General features: G+C 39.9%; 1 protein-coding gene across 5 annotated transcripts in view; it reads right to left on the reverse strand.

Moving 5' to 3' along the window:
- Positions 1-13,132, reverse strand: part of LOC108709892 (homeobox protein Hox-C4) — a 100,826-nt gene that overhangs the window by 15,649 nt on the left and 72,045 nt on the right. Inside the window, exon 1 of one of the 5 annotated variants that reach the window (XM_041584463.1) lies at positions 9,113-9,864. The exons of the other annotated variants lie outside the window; for them this stretch is intronic. The gene's annotated coding sequence lies outside the window, so the exon portion shown is untranslated. Of the gene's footprint in view, positions 1-9,112; positions 9,865-13,132 lie in introns of those variants that run through there. 5 annotated transcript variants of the gene reach the window in all.

The raw sequence follows: 13,132 nt of genomic DNA on the forward strand, positions 1-13,132 counted from the left end.
AATAGATAGATGATAGATACAGAGATAGATAGATGATAGATAGATAAATAGATAGATGATAGATACATACATAGAATGGTAGATAGCAGATAGAGAGAGTAATAGAGATATAGCAGGTGGATAGAGAGATAGATGATAGATAGATAGATAGATAGATAGATAGATAGATAGATAGATAGATAAATAGATAAAGAGAATGAGAGAACGATAGCAGATGGATAAATAGATAGATAGATAGATAGACAGACAGACAGATAGATAGAGAGACCACAGATACACAATAGATACATAATAGAAAGATAAATGGATAAACGAGAGACACATATTTGTACAGATAGAGATAGATATAGACAGGTCGATATATAGCTAGATATGAATGGTCCATTATTAATCCCACACCAAACATATAAATCCAGTTTTCCCTATTTTCCCTCGGACTGCAGCAATCAAATCTAATAAAATGAATTACTTTGATAGAACTTACAAATGGAAATTCTCCATTAGAAAAGAAATAGCTGATTAAAATTGATTTTGTTTAACTTAATAACAATGTTATCCCCCAAGGTTTCCAATAACCTCTGAGAGAGCCGCCCAGCACCATCACCGTGAGCCTTGTACTATAATAATAATTCACCCTGCTATGGGATTCTGATTTGGAATGGTCCCAGGGCTTGCACTTTCATAGCAATACGAGCCCAGATTATGTGTCACTATTAAATCGCATGCGAACACGGTGCAACTGTTTGCAGAAATCTGCGTCGCAACCCCCATTCCCCCACTAGTATTTTGGGCGATCTGTTCATTTACTTCTATTTCTAAACAGCTGCACATTGAATATTTCATAGGATATAGCCGAATATGATTTATTAATAATTCAGACAATTCAGCAGCAGGAAATTGCAATTTCAGGAGAAAGGGGACACTAACCTTATATTACAGTCACAGTTAACATCTAATATTAGAAATGCGATTTGAAACGCCTCGTTATATTCTGCTTTTTTTCCCTTTCCCATTTTCAGAAACATCCATTTGTTTGCTTCTCTAAACTTTACATATTGGGTGTAGAAGCCGAAATAAGGGTAAAAAAAAATAGGCGATTGCACAGACAGGGCGAATATGATTTAATTTATGACTCTTCTCAAGCCAACAGATGGAGTCGTGCAAACAGCAGCCCCATCCAGTATTTGCCTTTTGCTTTGATGTGTGTGTGGGAGAGAGAGGCAAATACAGAGCAGGGGTGTGTACCTAAGGTGGACCGGCCGTGCCTTTATTCAGGGTTTACAGAGAACAAAATACTTGCTTTCCCATCTCTAGAGAATCTTGCGCAATGCAGGCAAGTCCTAGAGTGTGAGCTCATCGGGTGAACGTGACAGAATCAGTGACGTCAGCCTGAAAGCCTCAAGTTCAGGGAGATGCAACTGACTCATTTTTTTTGTTTTTTTTTTGTTGCAAAAAAGCCCAGCTCATGTTTACGTATATAATACATACAGCGCAAATAGGAAACGCATTGCTATAGGAAAATGTGCAATAAAGAGGTAGATTGGGATGTGTGTGTGTCATATATATGTTAAGCCGAGCAGTTTTGCCCCACCTCAGTGCCACACACTGGCAGCAGCAGGGACAATGCAGAAGAAGCGAGGGCAGCTAAGAAACATGCGACAGAGACAAAAGCTGCGGCTGCTTGTACCTGGGCAGTGCATGTGTTTAATGAGCACATTAACAAACAAGACGAGAGCGGGTCACAGACTAATGTGTAACTGAGCCAGCAATGGGCTTTATCTAAAGGAGCAGCACACAGAGCGCGGCAGGTGGTTCCAAAACCCAGTGACTTAGCAAATGACTGGATCTCGCACTGCGCAACGCTAAACTATAGCAGTAAGAGCCGATTGTCTATGGCTATTGCCCATTACAAGAGGAATTTACAAGCTTCGCGCACACGTTGCCCTGTTTACACTCATTCCCGGGGGTTAATTTACCAGCGCAGCGGCTGATGCCTTATAATTAGCCTCTAATCCTCCCCGTAGACAGCAGCAGTTTGCCAACTGGCCAGCGAATGGGAGGAGCGTCGTCACGTGAGGCCGAGTCTACCCACCCCCCCATATTCCTGGCACAGTGGCACAATCCTGCCCTTACTTTGGCCTGTGTCGGATTTGCATGCTTGGAACAGAGGCAGATTTACATGTTTCCCCAAATGTTTATAAAAGGTAGTCGGATCCTCTTTCTTTGTGAAAGCCTGCAATGAACGAGCAAAGGCTACAATGCAGAGACATTGATTTCTCATATCATCATATCTATATCTCTAATTTCTGTATCTCTAATATCATCATATCTATATCTCTAATATCATCATATCTATATCTCTTATATAATCATATCTATATCTCTCATATCATCACAACTATATCTCTCATATCATCATATCTTATCTCTCATATCTATATCTCTCATATCATCATATCTATATCTCTAATACCTATATCTCTCATATCTATATCTCTCATATCTATACCTCTCATATCATCACAACTATATCTCTCATATCATCATATCTTATCTCTCATATCTATATCTCTCATATCATCATATTTATATCTCTAATATCTATATCTCTCATTTCTATATCTCTCATATCATCATATCTATAACGCTAATATTTATATCTCCCATAACATCATATCTATATCTCTCATATCATCATATCTACAGTGGTGTGAAAAACTATTTGCCCCCTTCCTGATTTCTTATTCTTTTGCATGTTTGTCACACAAAATGTTTCTGATCATCAAACACATTTAACTATTAGTCAAAGATAACACAATTAAACACAAAATGCAGTTTTTAAATGAGGGTTTTTATTATTTAGGGAGAAAAGAAATCCAAACCTGTGTGAAAAAGTAATTGCCCCCTGAACCTAATAACTGGTTGGGCCACCCTTAGCAGCAATAACTGCAATCAAGTGTTTGCGATAACTTGCAACGAGTCTTTTACAGCGCTCTGGAGGAATTTTGGCCCACTCATCTTTGCAGAATTGTTGTAATTCAGCTTTATTTGAGGGTTTTCTAGCATGAACCGCCTTTTTAAGGTCATGCCACAACATCTCAATAGGATTCAGGTCAGGACTTTGACTAGGCCACTCCAAAGTCTTCATTTTGTTTTTCTTCAGCCATTCAGAGGTGGATTTGCTGGTGTGTTTTGGGTCATTGTCCTGCTGCAGCACCCAAGATCGCTTCAGCTTGAGTTGACGAACAGATGGCCGGACATTCTCCTTCAGGATTTTTTGGTAGACAGTAGAATTCATGGTTCCATCTATCACAGCAAGTCTTCCAGGTCCTGAAGCAGCAAAACAACCCCAGACCATCACACTACCACCACCATATTTTACTGTTGGTATGATGTTCTTTTTCTGAAATGCTGTGTTACTTTTACGCCAGATGTAACGGGACGCGCACCTTCCAAAAAGTTCAACTTTTGTCTCGTCGGTCCACAAGGTATTTTCCCAAAAGTCTTGGCAATCATTGAGATGTGTTTTAGCAAAATTGAGACGAGCCTTAATGTTCTTTTTGCTTAAAAGTGGTTTGCGCCTTGGCCATGCAGGCCGTTTTTGCCCAGTTCTTTCTTATGGTGGAGTCGTGAACACTGACCTTAATTGAGGCAAGTGAGGCCTGCAGTTCTTTAGATGTTGTCCTGGGGTCTTTTGTGGCCTCTCGGATGAGTTGTCTCTGCGCTCTTAGGGTAATTTTGGTCGGCCGGCCACTCCTGGGAAGGTTCACCACTGTTCCATGTTTTTGCCATTTGTGAATAATGGCTCTCACTGTGGTTCGCTGGAGTCCCAAAGCTTTAGAAATGGCTTTATAACCTTTGAAATTAAACTCAGGTGTGATAAACCACAGTTAAGTTATTTTTTAACAAGGGGGGCAATCACTTTTTCACACAGGCCCATGTCGATTTGGAGTTTTTTTTCTCCCTTAATAACGTAAACCTTCATTTAAAAACTGCATTTTGTGTTCAATTATGTTATCTTTGACTAATAGTTAACGGTTTTTGATGAGCAGAAACATTTAAGTGTGACAAACATGCAAAAGAATAAGAAATCAGGAAGGGGGCAAATCGTTTTTCACACCACTGTATATCTCTAATATCTATAACTCTCATATCTATATCTCTCATATCATCATAGTTATAGCTCTAATATCTATAACTCTAATTTCTATATCTCTCATATCTATATCTCTCATAGCATCATATCTTATCTATCATATCTATATCTCTCATATCGTCATATTTATATCTCTAATATCTATATCTCTAATTTCTATATCTCGCATATCATCATATCTATATCTCTCATATCTATAACTCTCAAATCATCATATCTATATCTTTAATATCAATAGCTCTCATATCTCTCTCATATCATCATATCTATATCTCTCATAACATCATATCCATATCTCTAATATCTATATCACTCATATCATCATATCTATATCTCTCTTAACATCATATTCATATCTCTAATATCTATATCACTCATATCATCAAATCTATATCTCTTATATCATCATATCTATATCTCTCATAACATCATATCTATAGCTCTCATATCTATATCTCTCATGCACAGATGTTAAATAATGAAACAGATTTCTAACCCAGCAGAACTAGTAGCCTGTGCCCCCTCACACGCACCATCTTTTCTCATTAGTTTGTTTTCCACCTTTACTGTTAAACAAAAATATGCCATTACACTAATATCATCTTTCTTACCTATTAATATCATTGGTGTTAAGCAAGATTTGTATGGCCCAGGCCAGGTGCCAACTTTTTTACAAGGCTCAGATACTCTGGCATTAAAGGATCAGTAACATCAAAACATGAAAGTGGTTTAAAGTAAAAAAAATATAATGCAGTGTTGCCCTGCACTGGTAAAACTTCTGTGTTTGCTTCTGAAACACTACTATTGTTTATATAAATTAGCTGCTGTGTAGCAATGGGGGCAGCCATTCAAAGGAGAAAAGGCTCAGGTTACACAGCAGATAAGCTCTGTAGAACATAATGGTCTTATCTGTTATCCACTATTTAACCTGTGCCATATAGACTTTTTTTCAGTTTCCACCATTGCTACACAGCAGCTTGTTTATATGAACTATAGTAGTGTTTCTGAAGCAAACAGATCAGTTTTACCAGTGCAGGGCAACACTACATGATATTTTCATTACTTTAAAATACTTAATTTTTTTTGGTGTTACTGTTCCTTTAAGCAAAGTCCAGATTCCATTATTCACTGCCATGTGTACACAGTGTGTGGTTCATGTTGTCAATGTTCCCTCTAAGGTGTGCACTTGTTCACACACACACATATTTTGATGCCAGTGCACACAACCTATTATGGTGTATGCAAATAATTGTGTGTGGAAATAAAACTTAGTATCAATTCCGACCTGAGCAAACAGCTTTTAAAAACTTTGCACACAAGTTTCAAATGTTTCAGAATTTGTTTGCACACATAGCTGAGAAGGAAGTAGAAGGAATATTGCAGGAACATTGCAACAAGGATCCCCAACCTTCTTTTACATGTGAGCCACTTTTAAATGTCAAAAAATGTTGGAGTGCAACATAATCATGCAAAACATACTTAGGGGTGCAAAATATGGGCTGTGATTGGCTATTGGTAGCCCATATGTGAACTGGTAACCTACAGGAGGCTCTCTTTGGCAGTAAATATGGTTTTTGTCAACCAAAATTTGCCGCCAAGCCTGGAATTCAAAATTAACTTCCTTTCAGGACACTGGGAGCAACATCCAAGGAGTTGGAAAGCAATATGTTGCTCACGAGCTACTGGTCCCCAGATTATTGATCTACAACAGTGCTGTAACTTCTGTGTTACCGAGGGCCAACATTTTTCCAGCCTACATAGTGGAGGGCCGATAATGGAAGCCAGTGTTGACCACTCCCTACACACCTACTTTACACCACACCCATGTAACCACAAGACCATGTCCACATTAATGGCGGTAACACACCAAAAAACCAAATGGTTGGTGCACACTGCAGGGATATCACTTATCACTCATTTGTGAAAAAAGTTGACATATTAAGACATACCCTTAAATCCATATTCCTCCTCTTCCCCCCAGCACATGATTAAACACCTTAGGGGCCCCTAACAATAATTTACTTTCAAATGCTAACAAACCCCCAGAACAAATACCAGGCTTATGTTCCACAGGCAGAGCAGGGCAGAGCATGGCACACACAGGCAGAGCAGGGCACACACAGGCAGAGCAGGGCACACGCAGGCAGAGCAGGGCACATGCAGGCAGAGCATGGCACACACAGGCAGAGTAGGGCACACACAGGCAGAGCAGGGCACACACAGGCAGAGCAGGGCACACACAGGCAGAGCAGGGCACACACAGGCAGAGCATGGCACACACAGGCAGAGCAGGGCACATGCAGGCAGAGCATGGCACACACAGGCAGAGTAGGGCACACACAGGCAGAGCAGGGCACACATGGGCAGAGCAGGGCACACACAGGCAGAGCATGGCACACACAACAGAGCATGGCACACACAGGCAGAGCAGGGCACACGCAGGCAGAGTAGGGCACACACACTCTACCGATTGCCCCGCCCACTCCACCACGTACCCAGCCCACTAATGCCTGCTCCGCCCACTTCTCCCATCTGCTCACTTGCTCACATAAAGATTAACATGAAGTAGGTATGCTCCGAGGGGGGGAAGCGAGAGGGTGGTTTGCTGGGGAGGGGGGGGGCCTTGGGGAGGCCCTGACCCCCCCCCCCAGTTTGACCTTGAGCTAGCCATTAGTGGTGTGTGGGTCAGAAAAAACTTAAACCACACCCAATCTTAATCCTCAAAATTTTAACCCAAAATTTTGCCATTGTAGGACCAGCACCCAACCTGTACCCATGTCTTCTTGCTCTGTACGCTACTTCTATACATGCCTCTTGTTCCAAAACAGGGAATCTTCAGGGGCAGAAAAGTAGTGTACTTGCCCAGTCTGACCCAATCCTAACCCAAAATTTCAACCAGAATCCTCATAACTGGCAATAAAACCTTGGTTACATGCGGGTTTTCGAGTCAACCTGCACATCACTATTGGCCATACAGATGAAAATTCAGCCCTTTCAGAATGATCAGCAGCTTATCTGCATGCATGTGTTCCTTCCCTGAATCCCTCCCTCATAGGCAGGTTTAAATATCCTGTCTGGCAAGGGCTGCATCAGCTTGGTGCTTGTCCACTCCTGATGGCCTGCATTTGCACCATTTAGGATCTGATTCTTGACCTGAGGGCCAAATGAGAATTTTGTAGAGCAGGCACTGGAATAAAGACAATCTTCCACCAGGTAATAGATATAAGTAAAATTATTTACTATGTCACATACTGTATATAGCCTTATGCATTTAATGTTGGTAACACGAAACCCGTAAGGCTATATATGTGACATAGTAATAAATAATTTTACTTATATCTACTACCTGGTGGAAGATTGCTTTTATTTGAGTGCCTGCTCTACAAAATATTGGTTTGAACTGCTCCCTTTGCTGAAGGCTCAGGACATGCACCTGGGCCTCCTCCTTGATTTAGTGAGTTACCTAGTGACATAGGATTACTGAGGGCCAGACGATCAGATTAGCCCTATATGGCCCAGCACATAGGGCTTGCTTGACCACCTTGTCAAACGAGCTGATCTTCAAGCCAACTTTAAGGGTTAGGGTTAATATTACTAAGAGCCTCCACAGAGAAATGTGTATAAAAGCCCAGTACTGTCCAACAAGCCTGCTATAAACATTAGTTACAACCGATAGTCCCTAAGTCCCTGTGTCCATTGCTTGTCCTTGCTGTTTATGTCACACCAAATGGCACAGCAAATGTATTGCTAACATTTTAGGGGTTGTCATCTTCCAACACTTTTTATCAGTCAGTAGTTTTCAGATAGTTCACCAGACATTTTTTCAGTTACTTTCTATTTTTATAATATTGAAGTTTCACTTTTCACCTTATGTCTTTCTGAAGGGGATCTTTGTCCCTGAGTTTTATTAAAGGCAGCCAATACAATTGATGCAATAGTTGCGTATTTTCCACAGATGCTGCTGAGAAAAGTATCAAGTAATGCAGCAAATTGTAACAGTTCAGAATCTGTACCTGAATTACTGAGCTGCCAGACAGAAAGACCAGAGACAGGAACCCAAGTGTATTATCACAATAAACAAGTGCTTCTAATATAACATTGTGAATTAAAGGGTTGCAGTAATTAGTAATTCATAAAAAAAAAAAGATTAATTAGTTAGTGTTAGTTATCCCTGAAGAAATGTGTAATGTTATGTCAAAAAAATGTAAATTTACTTTGCCTCTGAAATATTTATTGCCATTTTTGACTTGCATTAAGTATGTTTCCCCACTAATGCTGCTTCTTTCCGGCCATAAACAGCAGATCTGTCTGGATTTATAGCAAGCATTCTAGTTATACACTGAAGCAGTGGCGTAACTAGATGTTGCTGGGCCCCACAGCAAATTAATTTTAGGGCCCCCAACATATCCAGTGTTTGTCCTGTTTTACCAATATATGTTCAAATTGCTCATCAATGAGAGCCTCATGGGGCCCCCTGTACCTCCTGGGCCCCCCTGCAGCCGCAGGGTCTGCTTCCTCTGTAGTTACGCCCCTGCACTGAAGAACAGAGCAACATTGTTGCAAGGCATAGACAGGATCAATTTCCCTTATTCTGAGAGGTTCATTTACATTTACTACATTGCTACCTGGGGAGGCCTTCTATAGATATGAGAGTGGAAACAGTTCACCGCAAGGCAGAAAAAGCAAAAATCTATGGACAAATATTTGAATATTCAAAAAATCTCTTTGGGCAAGATGTAATTTGATGAGAAAATGTATCTCATGGTTTATCCCTTGGAAACCCAATTGAAGTATAGGAGGAAAACTGAAATTGAATTAGGTCATAAGTTTTTCTCAACAAATTAAATTTGGTCCTTTATTTGTGGTAATCCAGTTTAATAATGGGAAAATGCAGAAGGAGGCAAAAATTACTAGGTGTGTAATCGCCTTTACTGTATAAGCAGTAGAATAAATCACCTGTATATGTTCTTTCTACTCCCATACAGGTGAAATCCATTATTTGGCATGCTCAGGACCTGCTTTCTGGATAGGGGATCTTTCTAAAATAATAAAAACAAATGAATAGAATTGTTGTTGTTGACATTAATAACATTTTGATAAGAACCCCACATGTGCCAAACTAATCTTATAATCAATGCCGAAAATGAATGGTGACCCCTTTCTGAATTGGCTCTTTGGGAATCTGATAAATGTTTCAAGCTTTAAGAGCAAGAAGGACAGAAAAACCTTTGGTTTAGGCTCCTTCTTTAACAAATTGTATAATCATTGTTAAAAGCTAATGGCTCATGTATAATATATTACTTTCACTGAAGATGATGACCTGGTCACATTCATAACAAAATCATTGCTCAAAAAAAAAAGTTTAAAGATAATTTTTCCTGCAAAAGGGTAAAATGATGTTTAAAAATTGCTTCTCCTTTAAATAGGTATAATGTAATATGTGTAATTACCATGCAATAAGGCAGGCAGCGGCTGAGAGCAGTACTGGAAGAAGGCAGTTAATATACAGTAGTATATAATAGTAGACAGTAACTGCAATTACTCAGGACTGCATGCCTTACTAGTATTTGACTGAAAAGCATCTAGGTTTCTATTGGGTAGGTTTAAAAATCATGGAAGCATTGGTGTGGCCCTTCCCCAGAACAATTCCTGTAGGCCCACATTATACATAGTAACATAGTAACATAGTAAGTAAGGTTGAAAAAAGACACACGTCCATCAAGTTCAACCTTTTTTCTTCTTTTTTTTAAATCCACTTGTTTGTGCTTTACCCAGTGCACAGATTTTGGGACCTCAGTGGATCTTTAAATCTATGGCCAACATTAAGGGGCTTATTTGTCAATCAGTATTTTCTGAAAACTACTACGACCAAATCAGCACTGACGGTTTTTTGGATTTGACACCCGAAGACCACAAAATCTTTCGATATTTGAACAAAACACAGAGCAGATCAGGATATCAATGGGACATGTGCCATGACTTTGGAGTACTTTTTTTATTTGGACTTTTAACACCATTTTTTCCCCTTTAAAGGTCCAACCACAAAAAATCAAACTTCGATTTATATATACATTTATATTATACTTATATGCAAATGTATAATCACAGTTCTGTATCTATGATAATGGTAGTAATACATATGCAACACTCATTTTTTTCTAAAGTGGCCATTGCACTTAGAGGTAAGGGCTCACAGAGCTGTGCCTTGCCTTTTCTCCAAATAAAATACAGATAGAGACATGCTGTGGCCTTTAACTTAAAGGAGCAGTAACACCAATAAAATCTTATGAAAATATAATGTACTGTTGTGCTGCACTGGTAATACAGGTGTGTTTGCTTCAGAAACACAACAATAGTTTATATAAACAAGCTGCTGTGTAGCCATGGGGGCAGCCATCTAAAGCTGAAAAAGGAGAAAATTCACAGGATACACAGCAGATAACAGATAAGCTCTGTAATATACAATGTGATTCTACAAAGCTTATCTGTTATCTATTATTTGTCTTGTGCTTGAATGGCTGCCCCTGTGGCTACACAGCTGGTTTTTTATATAAACTATAATAGTCTTTCTAAAGCAAACACCCCAGTTTTACCAGTGCAGGGCAAGACTATATTGTTTATTCATTACTTAAAAACACTTTCATATTTTCCATGTTTTTTTCAAAACACATCAGTTAATAGTGCTGCTCCAGCAGGATTCTGCACTGAATCCATTTTTCAAAAGAGCAAACAGATTCAAAGTCAATTTTGAAATCTGACATGGGGCTAGACAAATTGTCCGTTTTCCAGCTGCCCCCAATCATGTGACTTGTGCTCTACTAAACTTCAGTCACTCTTTACTGCTGTACTGCAAGTTGGAGTGATATAACCCCCCCCCCCCAGCAGCCTAAAAACAGAGCAATGGGAAGGTAACCAGATAGCAGCTCCCTAATACAAGATAACAGCTCCCTGGTGGATACAAGAACAGCACTCAATAGTAAAAGCCAAGTCCCACTGAGACTGATTCAGTTACATTAAGTAGGAGAAATAACAGCCTGCCAGAAAGTAGTTCCATCCTAAAGTGCAGACACAAGTCACATGACTGGGGCACCTGGGAAACTGACAATATGTCTAGCCCCATGTCAGATTTCAAAATTGTATATAAAAATATGTGTTTGCTCTTTTGAGAATTGGATTTCAGTGCAGAAGTCTGCTGGAGTAGCACTATTAATGGATGTATTTTGAAAAAAACATGTTTTCCCATGACAGTATCCCTTTAACAAGTCATAGGAAACAACTATCAAGTAGCTTTAAAATATGACATGGAGTCAAAACTGTATATCTTTTGTGGCAGAAAAATACCCTACAGCAATTACTGCTCTTACTCCTCCCTGCTACTTCAAGATTGTCTAGTGCTCAGAAATAGGGTTTGTAAACAGTTCTATACAAATAGACCGAAATAGATTTTACTCACTTTATATTGTTATGTAATGACAAGATTTATCACAAGTCAAAGAGTCAGATGACCTGAGTCTAAAGCCAAAGCACATGTTTAGAAAGTTCTTATGGTTTATTAAGGGGTATCCAACAGTTTCAGAATCGTGGATGGGAAGGGGTGCCTTTTGTAAAATGTAATTTTATTATGCCATATTTTGTATTAATCTTTCGTTATTTACACTGAATAATGTGCCTCATTTTGAAAATTGTCAGTCAGTGGAGTAACTAGAGTGTGCTGGGCCCCCCTGCAAAAAAATCTTCAAAAGAGCCTGGCGCACTCAGATCCCCATGCTCCCATACACTTCCCACCCTGCCTCTGCCCCACCTCCTCCCCACCCAACTTGCGTCCAAAGTAAGAGAGTGGCTGGGAAGGAGGGGTTTTTTTTCAGCTATAGAGTAAGCAGATCTTACAGTCTGGGCCCCCTTGTTCCCCGGGCCCCGCAAAGACTGTGGGGTCTTCTTCCTCCATCAGTTGGTAGCACTTGTTACAACTCCACTAATAGAAAAAAGAATTTATAGAATATTTGCCAGTAAAAGGTAGCATAGAAGTTATGTGAGACTTATCCTATGGAAGAAAAATACACTATTGTCATAGTAAAACATATTGTGCTTGTGTCTAAAGCCCAGGCATATGTTTAGAGAGCTGGAAAGAAGTGCTACTGTCTCTGCTTGTCAGGGACATTCTGCTTGCATTTATCCCAGTTGCAGGGTGGTACTTCTCTCCAAGCCACTCAACTCAAAAAGTCAGCTTTATTCCATTTAAATAAATACGTTTCACATGTAACAAATTTAATTGTAGCAGAGAATGATTCTCTATTACCAGGGCTTTTGTGGCCCTACTCGTTTTGTTAATGATTTGGGCAAGATCCATGGTTCAACATATGAAAGTCTCCAACTATTGTGCCTTAATGCATCACAGATATTAAACAAGAGGAGCGAAGTAAATATGAAACAAAGTTTTGTGTTGCCAAACCCTATGAGCTCTTACTATGTCTGTTTCTTCACAGAAGAGCAATGTAAACAAAGCAACCCCTAGTGGTTCTCATATGTACATAGTGGGGGTTACATTTGCCTATAACTCCTCCAGTCCTGCCCTGAAATCAGGGGCATATTATAGCAAGGCACTCGAGGGCCTATGCCTAGGACGGCAGGTTTTGGAGGGAGGCCCTCGGGTGCCGATAAATAAATTTTTTAAATTAAAAAAAAAATCGCCCAGCCTCTTCCATGGATTTCCATAGGAAATCCTGCGAAAGCGTTGGGGTTGGTGAGGGTATGGGCTGGTTGGCGGAAGTGACGTCATGCGCACACGTCGCGTGACATCACTCCTGCGACATCCGTCCGTGTGATGTCACGCGTACGATGCACTGAAGTTACATGCGTCACGTAGGGGGCGTGTTTAGGTCCAGTGCCTAGGGCAGCATTGGACCTAAATACAGTTCTGCCTGAAATATAGGCATATATTGAGTTTTAGTAGTCAAACAGGGCAAACTATTGCAAACC

The sequence above is a fragment of the Xenopus laevis genome, chromosome 2S, assembly GCF_017654675.1.
Source record: "Xenopus laevis strain J_2021 chromosome 2S, Xenopus_laevis_v10.1, whole genome shotgun sequence".
Lineage (NCBI taxonomy): Eukaryota > Metazoa > Chordata > Amphibia > Anura > Pipidae > Xenopus > Xenopus laevis.